The sequence below is a fragment of the Podarcis melisellensis genome, assembly GCF_964234715.1.
Source record: "Podarcis melisellensis genome assembly, chromosome: 6".
Lineage (NCBI taxonomy): Eukaryota > Metazoa > Chordata > Lepidosauria > Squamata > Lacertidae > Podarcis > Podarcis melisellensis.
The window spans coordinates 85,222,713-85,236,460 of NC_138538.1; the positions used below are offsets into that span (position 1 = coordinate 85,222,713).

Genomic DNA, 13,748 nt, shown 5'->3' on the forward strand with positions numbered 1-13,748 from the left:
ACTAAATAATAATAATAATAATAATAATAATAATAATAATAATAATAATAATATACTTATACCCCACCCAGCTGGATGGGTTTCCCCAGCCACTCTGGGCGACTCCCAACAGAATATTGAAAACACAATAAAACATCAGACCTTAAAAACTTCCCTAAACAGGGCTGCCTTCAAATGTCTTCTACAAGTCAGATAGTTGTTTCCTTGACATCTGATGGGAGGGCGTTTCACACGGCGGGCGCCACTACCGAGGAGGCCCTCTGCCTGGTTCCCTGTAACCTCACTTCTCGCAGTGAAGGAACTGCCAGAAGGCCCTCGGCGCTGGGCCCGAGTGTCCGGGCTGAACAATTGGGGTGGAGATGCTCCTTCAGGTATTCTGGGCCAAGGCAGTTTGGGACTTTAAAGGTCAGCACCAACACTTTGAATTGTGCTTGGAAACGTACTGGGAGCCAATATAGGACTTTCAGGACCGGTGTTATGTGGTCTCAGCAGCCACTCCCAGTCACCAGTCTAGCTGCCACATTCTGGATTAATTGTAGCTTCCAGGACACCTTCAAAGGTAGCCCCATGTAGAGCGTGTTGCAGTAGTCCAAGTGGGAGATAACTAGAGCATGCACCACTCTGGCAAGACAGTCCGCGGGCAGGTAGGGTCTCAGCCTGCGTACCAGATGGAGCTGGTAAACAGCTGCCCTGGACACAGAATTGACCTGTGCCTCCATGGACAGCTGTGAGTCCAAAATGACTCCCAGGCTGTGCACCTGGACTTTCAGGGACACAGTTACCCCATTCAGGACCAGGGAGTCCTCCACACCCACCCGCCCCCAGTCCCCAAGACAGTAGATCTGTCTTGTCGGGATTCAACCTCAATCTGTTAGCCACCATCCATTCTCCAACCGTCTCCAGGCACTCACACAGGACCTTCACTGCCTCCACTGGTTCTGATTTAAAATAGATGTAGAGCTGGCTATCATTCGCATACTGACGAACACCCAGCCCCACAAAAAGGCATTTGGAGTCTAACAATTCATAGCTTCCTGTACTGATTATTAAAAAAAAACACAACCAAGCTGATCCTGGTAAAAGCAATGCCACTGAAAAATCAATTTGTTCCTTCACAGGGACCTTTAGTTCAGCATGTAATTTTTTTGTTTCACTCTAGAAGGCTTTGGGGTAAATCGATGGAGTAAGATTAACCACCCCCACCACACTAATACAATAATTAACAATTACCGTCTTTTTCGCTCTATAACACACACCCGACCATAACAAGCACATAGTTTTTAGAGGAGGAAAACAAGAAAAAAAAATATTCTAAACGAAACGGTGGATGTATGATTTTTGTGGTTCATGCTGTAGCCACAGACGTGATCTGACAGTGAGTTTGGAGTAGCCCAATGCAAAAATCCTGAGGATCCATGTGGATCCATGCTTTGTAACCATGTTTTTGCACCACTGCAGCCCTAGGCAACAGTGGGTGCATGATTTTTTGGTGCAAGCTGTAGCCATGGACATGCTATGTGATCTGATGGTGAATTTGGGTTGACCCAATGCAAAAATCCTGAGGATCCATGTGGATCCATGCTTTGTAACCACGTTTTAAGTGGGGAGGGAAGGAAAAGCACTCAAGGGACAAGGAGCATGTGTGGGGTGGGTGGAGAAGGATACTGCTAATAATGAAGAAGAGGGGTATAAGGGGAGAAGGCTCCCCTCCTCTCCCGCTTTGCTCCTTTAAAGCAAGCAGGCTCTGCTTTTCTCCCTCCTCCCCGCTGAGTGGGGAGGAGAGAGGGACAGTGTAAGCGGCTCCTCTCCTCTCCCACTTTGCTCCTTTAAAGAAGCAGGCTCTCTGTCCCTCTCTCCTCCCCACTCAGCGGCTCTTCTCCCACTTTGCTGTTTCAAAACGAGCCACGGAGGAGGGAAGGAAGGGGAACAATGGATCCTCTGCTCACGACTGCAGCAGATCCCCCCCCCCGCCACCCGTAGGCATTCCCTCCATAACACACACAGACATTTCCCCTTACTTTCTAGGAAGAAAAAAGTGAGTGTTATGGTGCAAAAAATACGGTAGTTGGATCTTGTTATGGCATTCTGCATCTATTGTTACTATTATCTATTACATTTAAGAAGGGACTCCAATCAAGATTCCAACTGGAAAAAGAGCGAGAGGCAGTTTGGGATGATTTCCCCTTTACCCTGCCATACTCTTATAAATGGTCTGCCAAGCCACCCTGCAGCTTCTTAGGGGACATAGGAGCCTGGATGTGGAAGGAGGAATAAGTTAAAATCTCCTTGCCACATTCTGCTCATGGTTAGCCTGAATCTGACTCAATAACACGCATAGGCTGATTTTCCACCACAATGATCTTCCAAGGGGTTTACTGTCATATTCTTCAATGTCAATTCCATCACCTAATCCCAATTAATGAATAACATCAGAAAAGGAAGGGGGTGAGAAAGAAAAGCACTCCAGATTTATTCTAACCCGATAAAGGTACGGCATATGCCACGATCCTATCACACCCTACTTCCACAAAAGACTGCCAAAGGTCTGTCAAATGAAGATAAGTGATTTATGTGAAATATAAACCGATTAGACTATTAGGAAGGGATCACACACTGCTTCCACACAGGGGCAGGCGGACGTCATGCTGGTGTACCTCGTTCTCAAAGCCGAACCAATTTGTGTTGTTCAAACTCAGAGTTAAGCACTGTAATCTACTTAGGCCTGAAACAGATTGAAGTCTTCATAGTCTACATAATTAACATTCCTTTCTCAACAATTAACATATTGGAAGGGGTTAGCTGACTGAGCTGTGCCTGTGTTTTGCAGAGCAGTGTTTTGACATTGGATTCTCAAAACTTTAAGGCTCAGAATAAAAGTATGACATGTGAAAGGCAATTAGAGTATGCTTCATTTATCTTGTAAAGCACAGCGGAAGGCTCACGGCTGGGAAGGATTAAAAATAGATGGCACCAGCTAATATATGTTGTGTGCAACCTTGCATTTATCCGCTGTGATGCTGTGGATTTGTGTTACATATGAATCTTTTTTGCCAAACAATTAGGGCAACGGAGTGGTATTATCTGCAATCTCAAGAAATGCATATATATTCTTTTCCCTTTCTCTGTGCTTTATTAAAACTCCTGGCAGATCCATTGTTAGAAACCAACCTGCAGTTACACACTGAATTTCTTAAATTGTCAGGAGAAGGTCAAGTATGTGTGCGAACACTGCCATTCGCATTAGCTAGAGGGCTATCAGATTATTTTTGTCTCTCTGTGCGTACCTTTTCCTCCTCAGTTCTGGTGAATGGCAGAGGGCACACTGGAGTAACTGGCAAGTTTGAGACAATGGCCAATGGCAAATCCACTTGAAAGGTACTCAGATGTCAGGAAGCCATTGATCTGAGGGGTGGGCTGGAGAGATAAGGAATGAATGGATGTACTGTCCGAAAGATCCCTTCAAGAAGTACACTTTGATTTCCAAAAATGTACATGGGGCCTGATTTAAACATGGCACTGTATGAATAAAAGAAATACTCTTGCTGGGTCCAATGCAGCTGGTGTCTCATATAAATCGGGTCAGAGTGCCTATGGATGGGTGCATGTCATACTGGTATAATAATGTTGGTATGGAACATGGAGCCTGGAATGTGCAGATGCAGGCAACAGATATTAACAGTGGCGCAGCTATGCCCCTATCTGAAGTGCTTGCAATTTCAACATGTGCCTCCAGAATTCTCTCTTCTTTTGCCTTCTTACCTCAACCAAGGAAACTTGTGTGAAGATCTCTTCCTCTGTCCTCTGCATTGCACTTAAGAAGGGATATAAGGACATATCCATTGGCTTCCCTTCCCCAACAATGATGGAAGGGAATGATATGTACAGAGGCAAAGGAGCAAACAGCCATGTGCCCTACCCAAAATCTTATCTTCCAGTTTGTGTTTGGATCATTTCATCATCTAGACATATTCTATCACCCCCAAATCATCTGAACATTCCTTAAGATCTGAAGTCAGTGCTCCCCAGCAAAAAACACTTTTCAACAATGGAAGAAGTTGGCCCTGTCTATTCCAAATTTCCAATAAGTCCTGGGTCTCTAACTTATCAGGGACCCCAATTTGTGCCCCTGCATGGGCCGGGGGGGGGGGGGAGCAAGATTCTCAGAATATTTCAGCTTCACCTATAGGGATCAGAACAAGTCAAATGCCTGGAGAATCACAGCAACTTCTGTGGCCGGAGAGACTGGTAACTTCTAACTACTGCTCCTCCACATTGTTTTTTTGGTGTTAGCAGCACCAAAGTGACCTCTCCAGGCTACAAGCCTGGGCAGTGTGTGTGGAAGTTCTGGGCTGCCCAGATGACAAGACTCTCCTCTCAGCTTCCTGGTGTGGTCCAAAGGAAAGGAAAGCAAAGCACCAGTTTGGCTGCAGGAGTTGAGTTGCTGGAAGGAGGCATACTTCTTCATTGGCGATCACTCATAGCTGAGTAAGATTGTCTTCCATAAACACAGTTTAAACAGTGGGTCCGTAAATGACTGTGGAGGCCAGTTAGGGATCCACACATCCTTCCACAGCGGGGACATAGGTTTCTGGGTAGTAGCTGATCACTGTGAGGGTTTGCCAAGCGTGCCTTCCTCTTAGCACGTTTCTCCCTTTCATCCTGAGTTCGAGTGTCTTCAAAGCCCATGACACTTTTGGTAAAGGCTGTTCTCCAATAGGAGTGCTCGCAGGCCAGTGTTTCCCAGTTGTCAGTGTTTATACTACCTTTTTTTTGATTTGCCTTGAGACAGTCTTTAAACCTCTTTTGTTGACCACCAGCATTACACTTTCCATTTTGAAGTTCGGAATAGAGTCATTGCTTTGGAAGATGATCATCAGGCATCCACACAACATGATCAGTACAATGAAGTGGATGCTGAAGAATCATTGCTTCGACACTGGGGATATTTGCTTCTTCTAGTACACTAGCATTAGTTTGTCTGTCTTTCCAGGTGATGTGTAAAAGATTTTGGAGACACCATTGATTGAATCTTTCAAGGAGTTGGAGGTGGTGTTTATAAGTGATCCATGTTTCACAAGCATACAGTAAAGTTGGTAGTACAATAGCTTTGTAAACAAACATTTTGGTTTCCCTGCGAATGTCCCAGTCCTCAAACATTTTGCACTTCAATTGGGAGAAAGCTGCACTCGTATATGCCATCCAACTCCACTCTAAAGTGTTCTTTAAATGAGGCAGAAAATGGAATCCTCTCTCATGACGGGAGTCAAACTTTGAGAAACTGGAGTACAGGTTTCAGTGCAACACTAATACAGAGTCACTCAGAGCACTCTCAGGGCCATGTCTTCCATGACAAGACCTGTGGTGATTTCAACCATGGACAAGTAAGAAGCAGGAGAAAAATGAGGGCAGGATGCTGGTGAAGTAGAAATAAAGATGGGAACAGAAGGCTTAAAAATGCTTAAGTGCAGGAGCTGTGGCAAAAATGTCACTGCTTTGGTGGTCTAGCAAAGGCTTTGAAGAAGCTGGGGACAGAATTGAAGGACAAGGAGGGAGTGGGAAGAGCAAAAGCAAAATAGAACAGAACAAAAGAATGAAGGAGGCAGTGCTATGGCGCAGCTGAGCTTGTACAGCACAGAGAAAAAAGAGGAGAATAAAAGCTTGGGAGGTGACATGTAACTGGGACAGAGAGTCCCAAAATACAGCGCTCCATGTTTGAAGCTGATATGGAAAGAAGCAGAGAGACATAAGAGAGAATGGCATGAGACCAGCAATGGAAGAGGAAGATGGTTTTAGTGAAAGAACATGGAACTCTCAGAGGAGGAGAGAGATTGCAAGAGGAAATGGAATGTGCTGTCATCTAAAGGACACGAGAATGGATCAGAGCAGGAATACCATGGTACAGCCCCAACCCCAGTTCATTTGTTTTCAAAATACCTGTGGAGTCCATCTTCGATTTACTACCCCTTCTTTGTTTTCAGAACTTTTTGTAGGAGAGAAGACGCTTTGGAGTAAACTCTGAATATATTTATTTTTGAAAGAGCGTGTTAAAAATGGTAGCATTTCCTAACTTATATGACCTTTCATGAGAATATCACGACACCTTTGTTAAAATATTTTTAACTGAACAGATTTTAATCAGTTGGGTTATTTAATAAAGGGCAAAAAGAGATCTAATTTAGCTTTTGATATTAGAATGGAACTGATAATGTCAAAATGACAAATATTCAGCCACTTTTTAAATGCTTTATTTCCCCCCTTTAAAGGTTACAATTTCAGTAATGCCACATGTCAACTGAAGAATCAGCATCGATGACAACCTTAGCTCAGAGACACAGGTGCCATAAGCACTATGTATTTAAAGCAGTATCATACTACTTTAAACAGTCAAGGCTTCCCCCAAACAATCCTGGGAACTGTAGTTTGTCATGGATGCTAAGAGTTGTACGGATGCCTGATGATCGTCTTCCAGAGCAACGACTCTATTCCGAACTTAAAAATGGAAAGCGTAATGCTGGTAGTCAACAAAAGAGGTTTAAAGACTGTCTCAAGGCAAATCTTTAAAAAGGTGTCATGGGCTTTGAAGACACTCAAACTCAGGATGCAATAGAGAAATGTACTAAGATGAAGGCACGCTTGGCAAATCCACACCATGATCAACTCCCACCTGGAAACCAATGTCCCCACTGTGGAAGGACATGTGGATCCAGAATTGGCCTCCACAGTCGCTTACGGACTCATTGTTAAAACCATGTTGATGGAAGACAATCTTACTCGGCTAAAAGTGATCGCCAAAGAAGAAGGAGGATATCTCTATTTTCTTCATAGAGCTACACTTCTAGAGTTCCCTGGGAAGAGGAATTGATTGCTAAACTACTCTGAAAGTTGTAACCTGTGAAGGGGGGTCTCCTGACAGCTCTCGGTACTGTTAACGAACTTCCATTTCCAAGAATCTTTGTGGGAATCTGTAGCTGTTTAAGTGGCATTCATATGCTGTAAATGTATAGTGCAAATTGGTCCACAGAGTGGAATTCTAAGAAGGAATTTGGGTTCAACAGAAAATTTAGGGGAAGAGGGAGAAAGTCTTTCTCTTTCTCAAATGCTCCAAACACATAGCTCTAAAATTGTGACATCACTTAAATCATTTTATATTCTCACCTGTTTTTTTTCCAACAGAGAGGAAAAAATCATTACACAAAATGAATTATGTGAACAAAGCATAATAAAAACGGTACAAGAGCAGTAAGTAACCTTAACCAAATAGAATAGAAACTTCGTGTTTTATTTCAGCTTCGGCAAGCTATACATTTTAAGCGTACAAACTAAGTTGTACCTTTTGATTTTACCCACCTGTGAAAAATTCTTTTTCAACAAACAGGGAGCAAGGGAGCACATAGTCCCAGGTTTGCATTTCTCTGCACTCTGCAAGTAAATAGGATCACTTTACACAGAACATTAAGATTTGATGCATGCTTTTCAGAGATAGGTTCCCCTGCTTTCAGTGGTGAGTCCTTGTTTCATGTAAGGAAACACAGGAAGAATTGCAGCCAACATCCCAGACCCTACTGAATCCCTGACACGCCTAAGGGTGTGTAACAAACACCAAAGCCCCTTCAGAACTGCTTCTCCATCAGGTAGAAATGAGCAAAGCACATTTCTTGGGCTAATAATCCAAAAGAATAGGCAATAGAACATTCTTCTGGAGGTAGCACAAAGGTATCATGAGTATTAGCATCTGCTAGCCATGTATTTCCTGGAGTTGTCTAATCCAGTGGTTCCCAATTAGCTAATTCCTGAGGACTCCCTGTTTCTCAAAAGCCAAGCAATGGACCCCCTATTTTGGAAAATTTTGATAATTCTATGGTAGGAGCATCTCCACCCCCACCGTTCTGCCCAGACCCTGAGGTCCAGCTCCGAGGGCCTTCTGGCGGTTCCCTCAGTGTGAGAAGTGAGGTTACAAGGAACCAGGCAGAGGGCCTTCTCTGTTGCGGTGCCCACCCTGTGGAACACCCTCCCATCAGATGTCAAGGAAATAAACAACTATCTGACTTGTAGAAGACATCTGAAGGCAGCCCTGTTTAGGGAAGTTTTTAATGTTTGATATTTGATCGTGTTTTTAATATTGTGTTGGGAGCCTCCAGATGGGTGGAGTATAAATACATTATACATTATGGGTGGAGTATAAATACATTATTATTATTATTATTATTATTATTATTATTATTATTATTATTATTAACCTCTGCAACTGCTAGGTTTGCAGGAGCTGGGGCAGAACAATGGAAGCTCACACCGTCACGGGGATTCAAACTGCCCACCTTCCGATTGGCAAGCTCAGCAGGCTCCGTGGTTTGATCAGCTGCTCTGTTTTCCCTCAGCGTCAGGGGAAGGTTAGAAGACATCTGAAGGCAGTCCTGCTGAGCAAAGTTTTTAATGTTTGATCGTGTTTTTAATATTCTGCTGGGAGCTGCCCAGAGTGGCTGGGGAAACCCAGCCAGATGGGCAGGGTATAAATAAAATTATTATTATTATTATTATTATTATTATTATTATTATTATTATTATATGATTCAACTAATTGTTATTTATTGTATGAGTGTGGTGGTGGTTAATCTGACTCTATAGATTTACCCCAAAGCCTTCTAGAGTAAAACAAAAAAATTAGATGCTGAACTAAAGGACCCCGTGAAGGAACAAGTTGATTTTTTTCAGTGGCATTGCTTTTACCAAGATCAGCTTTGTATTTTATGATTAGTAGCTGTTAGACTCCAAATGCCTTTTTACCCAACTTCCCATGGCCCATGCCAACAGGTCATTTCTCAGAGAAAGAAGACTGTTTTCTGTTCTCCTCTGATCCCACTTGACAGCTCTGCTTTACCACAAAGGTAAATGCGGAAGAGCTAAAAATCTATATGAAAAGCTTGATGGTATGCAGTATATATTGATTGTGTTAATCTGACCAGGAAGACTCTGGAGAGCAGATTACACTGTCTCTGCATGATTAATTTACTGTACTTCTGCTCGTCTGTAGCACCCAAGAAGGACTTTAAACAGACAATGATAAATGGAAGGGAAACCACAGAAGATTCATTTTGTCCTAGAAGTTTGAAACTTCCCTTTTGAGTGAATTAAAATGTACAAATATCTACTTCTGCTTTCCACTATATTTATCATTCCTAAAGGTTGTTTCTCATGTTATATTTTCCAGACACAGAATGGCTTCTTGTGAATCTTTTTGGGATTTCAATTCATGCACAAATGACAAACACACACAGCTGGCCTCTCAGTTCATCTTGAAGCAGCATTTAAGCATAATAGAGACCGTGAACACTGTGAAACTGTCCTGGCCAAGCATACAGCCCTACTTGAGGAAGTCTTCATACCTAGCTCTTCTTGCTGCAGCCAGTTCATCGTCATCATCAAACCATTTAATGGCATCACAGAAGGTAAAGGTGAAGAGACCCCTGACCGTTAGGTCCAGTCGTGACCGACTCTGGGATTGTGGCGCTCATCTCGCTTTATTGGCTGAGGGAGCCAGCATACAGCTTCTGGGTCATGTGGTCAGCATGACTAAGCCGCTTCTGGCGAAACCAGAGCAGCGCACGGAAACGCCGTTTACCTTCCCACCATATAAATAGATACCTATTTATCTACTTGCACTTTGATGTGCTTTCGAACTGCTAGGTTGGCAGGAGCTGGGACTGAGCAAAGGGAGCTCACCCCGTCATGGGGATTTGAACCGCTGACCTTCTGATCAGCAAGTCCTAGGCTCTGTAGTTTAACCCACAGTGCCACCCGCATCCCTTAATGGCATCACATACAAACATCCAAAACAAAGCTGCAGCCAGTTGCATGACTCGTTGCTGTCATCAGACACAGGAATCAAGGAACCAAGCTTTCCAACAGCAAACTGGTGAATCTTCCAAACAAACAACAACAATCACCTAACCACCTGCCCATACTGATGGCCACCAGTCTGGATGGTTTTAAACAAGGTTTAGACAAATGGCTATCAACTACAACTAGTCACTTGGCCTATGCTCCAGGCCCACTGTCAGAGGCTGTATACCTCTCAGTACCAATTGCTCAGAGTCACAAGGAGGGAAAGTGTCCTTGCTTAGGGGCTTCTCAAAGCCATCTATTTGGCCACTATGAGAACATAACGCTGGACTAGATGGTCCACTGGCCTGAGCCAGCAGGTGTCAGGGACTGGGCAGAGCAGGAATAGAGGAAACTGTTAGAATTCCTGCTCCATGATTGCAGTCATTGGATTTTTGTCTTTCACATGACGGTATATGTATATGTATATGTATATGTATATGTATATGTATATGTATATGTGACGGAGACAGGATGTTTGTGTTACTGTGTTCTGTGAAGTGGGACTGTTGTCCTTTGTCTTTTTGTCTTTGCTGTCTGCTACTAGAGCAAGAGGGAGTCATGTTGCAGTGCTCCGTGTGTGTTTATATGTAAATAAAGTAGATTAGCCAAAATGCTGAGTTGCTGAGGTCTGTCATGCAAGGTGCGCAAACTCTGCGGATCCCTAAGTGTGCCGATGTCTGTTGGCATTGGTCGCTGTGATGTTTGGGCTGAAGAAAGCTTTTGAAGCTCCCGAACAAATGTCCAGGAGGGAGGGAACATGCCAGTCGGGCATGTGTCTCTGCCATGGTCCTACTCGAGTGTAGGCTAAACTCCTGACAGAGACTGCCTCCCCAGCCTGACCTTTCCAGAGAAGAAGAAGAAAGTTCAGAATTACAACAGGGGCAGATGAGGGGGAAAGCTGGGAAATAATGGGAGAAGAAGAAGAAGCAGCACCGGGGGGGGGGGCGGGGATGACAGCTGATGGACACAGTTTCTTTAGAAAGCATTCCAAACCCACCCCCCTCTTTGAAAGTAGTAGAGCAGGGAGTTCAGAGGCAAAGGGCACTTTTCAGCACCCATAGTGATGACGGATGAAGGGAGAGAGGGAGAGGGTGGAGATTCATTTGGGAAAATGCCATTATTCCAAGAGGCAGCATGTCCAAGTCTTTCTCTGTGAATACTGAATAAAAAGCAGTTGGTAAGAACTTTTCCTTGTCTTATCCATTCCTGGTGATCTGCCGTGGGGGTTGTATCCTCTGCCACCAGACACCAGGCCTTGTCTTATGCTGTTGTGTCCTTAATCTCTTTGTGTGTGTCCAATGAACAAGGCAGAATAGCGTATACAAAGGGAGGAAAGCGTAAGGTTCCGGTCAGCCTGGGAAAGGAATGCTATCATGAGATAACTGCATTCTGACCAAGTACAGTGAAGACTGCTTGACAAATACCAGAAACAAATGAACAAAGCTGGGAGTTCATTTAAAGTACTTTATCATGCTACTGTGAAATAAGAAGATCACACATGAGAAGCCTTCATGCAGTGAAGAGAAATGGGGGCAGGGGGGAATCCATCATTTTTGGTGTATATAATTGATTTCAGGATAGGGGAGAACACCCATTCCAATCAGAAAATGGGTTTCTTGGTAATTTTGCAGAAATCCATCTCTAGCATCTCTGGCATTCTGTTACTTAGCCAACATTGTTCATACCACCTCTCTGCCATGCTGTCATTTTGGAAGTCCAACTCCCCCCCCAAAAAAAATACTTTATATCTTGTCAGTTCTATGTGTCAAAATCCTGGTTTGATCATCTTTTCATAAACCCGTCATATTATCCCATCTACTTCTTGCAGTGCAAGCGTGCAACATACCGAGGGTTTGGGGAAATCTGTGAACACTTAAAAGAATTCTCAGAATACTGATGTTTAACAGACAAGATCTTACTTTCAACAGCATCCCCATACAAGTGTTTAAACGGTGGAACAAGAGGACTTATGGTGCTTTGAGCCAAGTAGTGAAGTGGAAATGTATCTATCGGGAATGTAATCAAATAACCTTAAAGCTTCTCCCAGATATCAAATAGCCACTTTATCCGAGTCTTGGCTGAGCTCTCCTTCGATGCGTTAATTACTGAATGTGCGAAACAATATGACGGAAAGCACCGTTAACCTTACACAACGGAGTGCTGGGTGCACAAAACATAGTTATCAGAAGGGCTGTAAAAATCTCCTGACATTGTTATCTCTCTTTATCTCGGAAATACCAAAACAGTAAGATGTACAGAAAAGCAATTTCACACGCTGTTTGCTTCCTTCATTGTTAATTTTTCATTAATGTTCATTAAAGCTTCTTATTGTAAGTACAGTGGGATAAACCCCTTTCAGGAATGTGTGGAATGATTCCATTAGGAGTTTGGGTCTAATTAAACACATAGGCTCACTTTTTATAATTTTAGAGTCTATCAGCCTACTCTTGGGTTGTGTAGGAGAGACAATTAAATAAATGTGCGTTGTATAATTTCACATTGGTAGCTTGTGGAATGGTATTCCTTGGATTTAAAAAAATCTTATTCAATTAAACTGATTCTTAAACATTCTTAAATGTACTACTTGAAGAATCTTAGCATTCATAGCCAAGCACACTCATATATGCATTGTGTTATATGTGAAGACCCATGAGCATATGTAATCTCTAGCGCTGGGCCAAACATTCATTCATTGGGGGAGTGCAATTTTGGAGAGGGGAAGACATAGACGGATGCATCTCTTGGGGGAGGGCAAATTCTACAATTTTTCAGGAGGTAAGAGTTCTTACCATTAAGAGAAGGGTCAGCCGTGGAGGCTGGTCCGTTAGGATGAATGGGGCATTTCCCACAGCCAGGCAGCACTTGCCTGCCTTCTTATTTATAACAATTTGATGTCTCTGATGGTCTATAGAATTCAGCAGAGAGGACTTTGGGAACAAAACCAGAGCAGGTTGGGTCTGTCTGTCATTGGCTATGGCTCCACCAACAATAAGCTCTACATTTGGTCCTACCAGTCCTAATGGGTACCAAACACCGCTGGGAAGCAATAGAGCATTCTAGACATGCTTTTCTTAAAAACAACTTCCCTGCTATTTCATAGAAGCTTCAGACTCTTGGTCCTACTAGCTCAGTATAGTCTCTTCTGATTGGCATTATCACTCTAGAATTTTAGGCAACTCTATCTATCTAAACAGTCTCGGTCCTGTATACCTGAAGGAGCATCTCCACCCCCATCATCCAGCCCGGACATGGAGGTCCAGCTCTGAGGGCCTTCTGGCGGTTCCTTCATTGCGAGAAGTGAGGTTACAGGGAACCAGGCAGAGGACCTTCTCGGTAGTGGCACCCGCCCTGTGGAACGCCTTCCCAGCAGATGTCAAGGCAATAAACAACAATTTTATTTTTGAAAGACAACTGAAGGTGGCCCTGTTTAGGGAAGTTTTTAATGTCTGATGCTGTATTGTTTTTAATATTTAGTTGGAAGCCGCCCAGAGTGGCTGGGGTATAAATAAATTATTATTATTATTATTATTATTATTATTATTATTATTATTATTATTATTATTATCTAGAGATGCCAGGGATTGACCTGAAGCCTTCTGCATTCTTTTTTTGCCTAGAACATAGGGCAACCATCTTTCCCACCCTAAGAACCTTGGGAACAAGGGTCTGTCATGACATAGCATCATTCCTACTGGGTCACTCTAAGAAAAAGAAGATTGCTAGGTTGTAGCAGCTCTGCTGCCATATGAACCATCAGCAAAGACTAGATCAGAGCTCTCTGCTGACTCCTCTCCTGATGGGAAGCCCCACTCCCATGCCCACCTAACAATGGGTAGATTGCATTATCCCCCTGAAAATGCCCCCAAATC

At 43.4% G+C, this 13,748-nt stretch overlaps 1 long non-coding RNA gene across 1 annotated transcript in view; it reads right to left on the reverse strand.

Moving 5' to 3' along the window:
* Nucleotides 1–9,548: 9,548 nt before the first annotated feature.
* The window catches only part of LOC309371911, a 248,516-nt gene continuing 244,316 nt past the window's right edge, over nt 9,549–13,748 (reverse strand). The window contains exon 3 of the long non-coding RNA XR_014169344.1: nt 9,549–9,616. This is a non-coding gene — a long non-coding RNA (uncharacterized lncRNA). The remainder of the gene's footprint in view (nt 9,617–13,748) is intronic.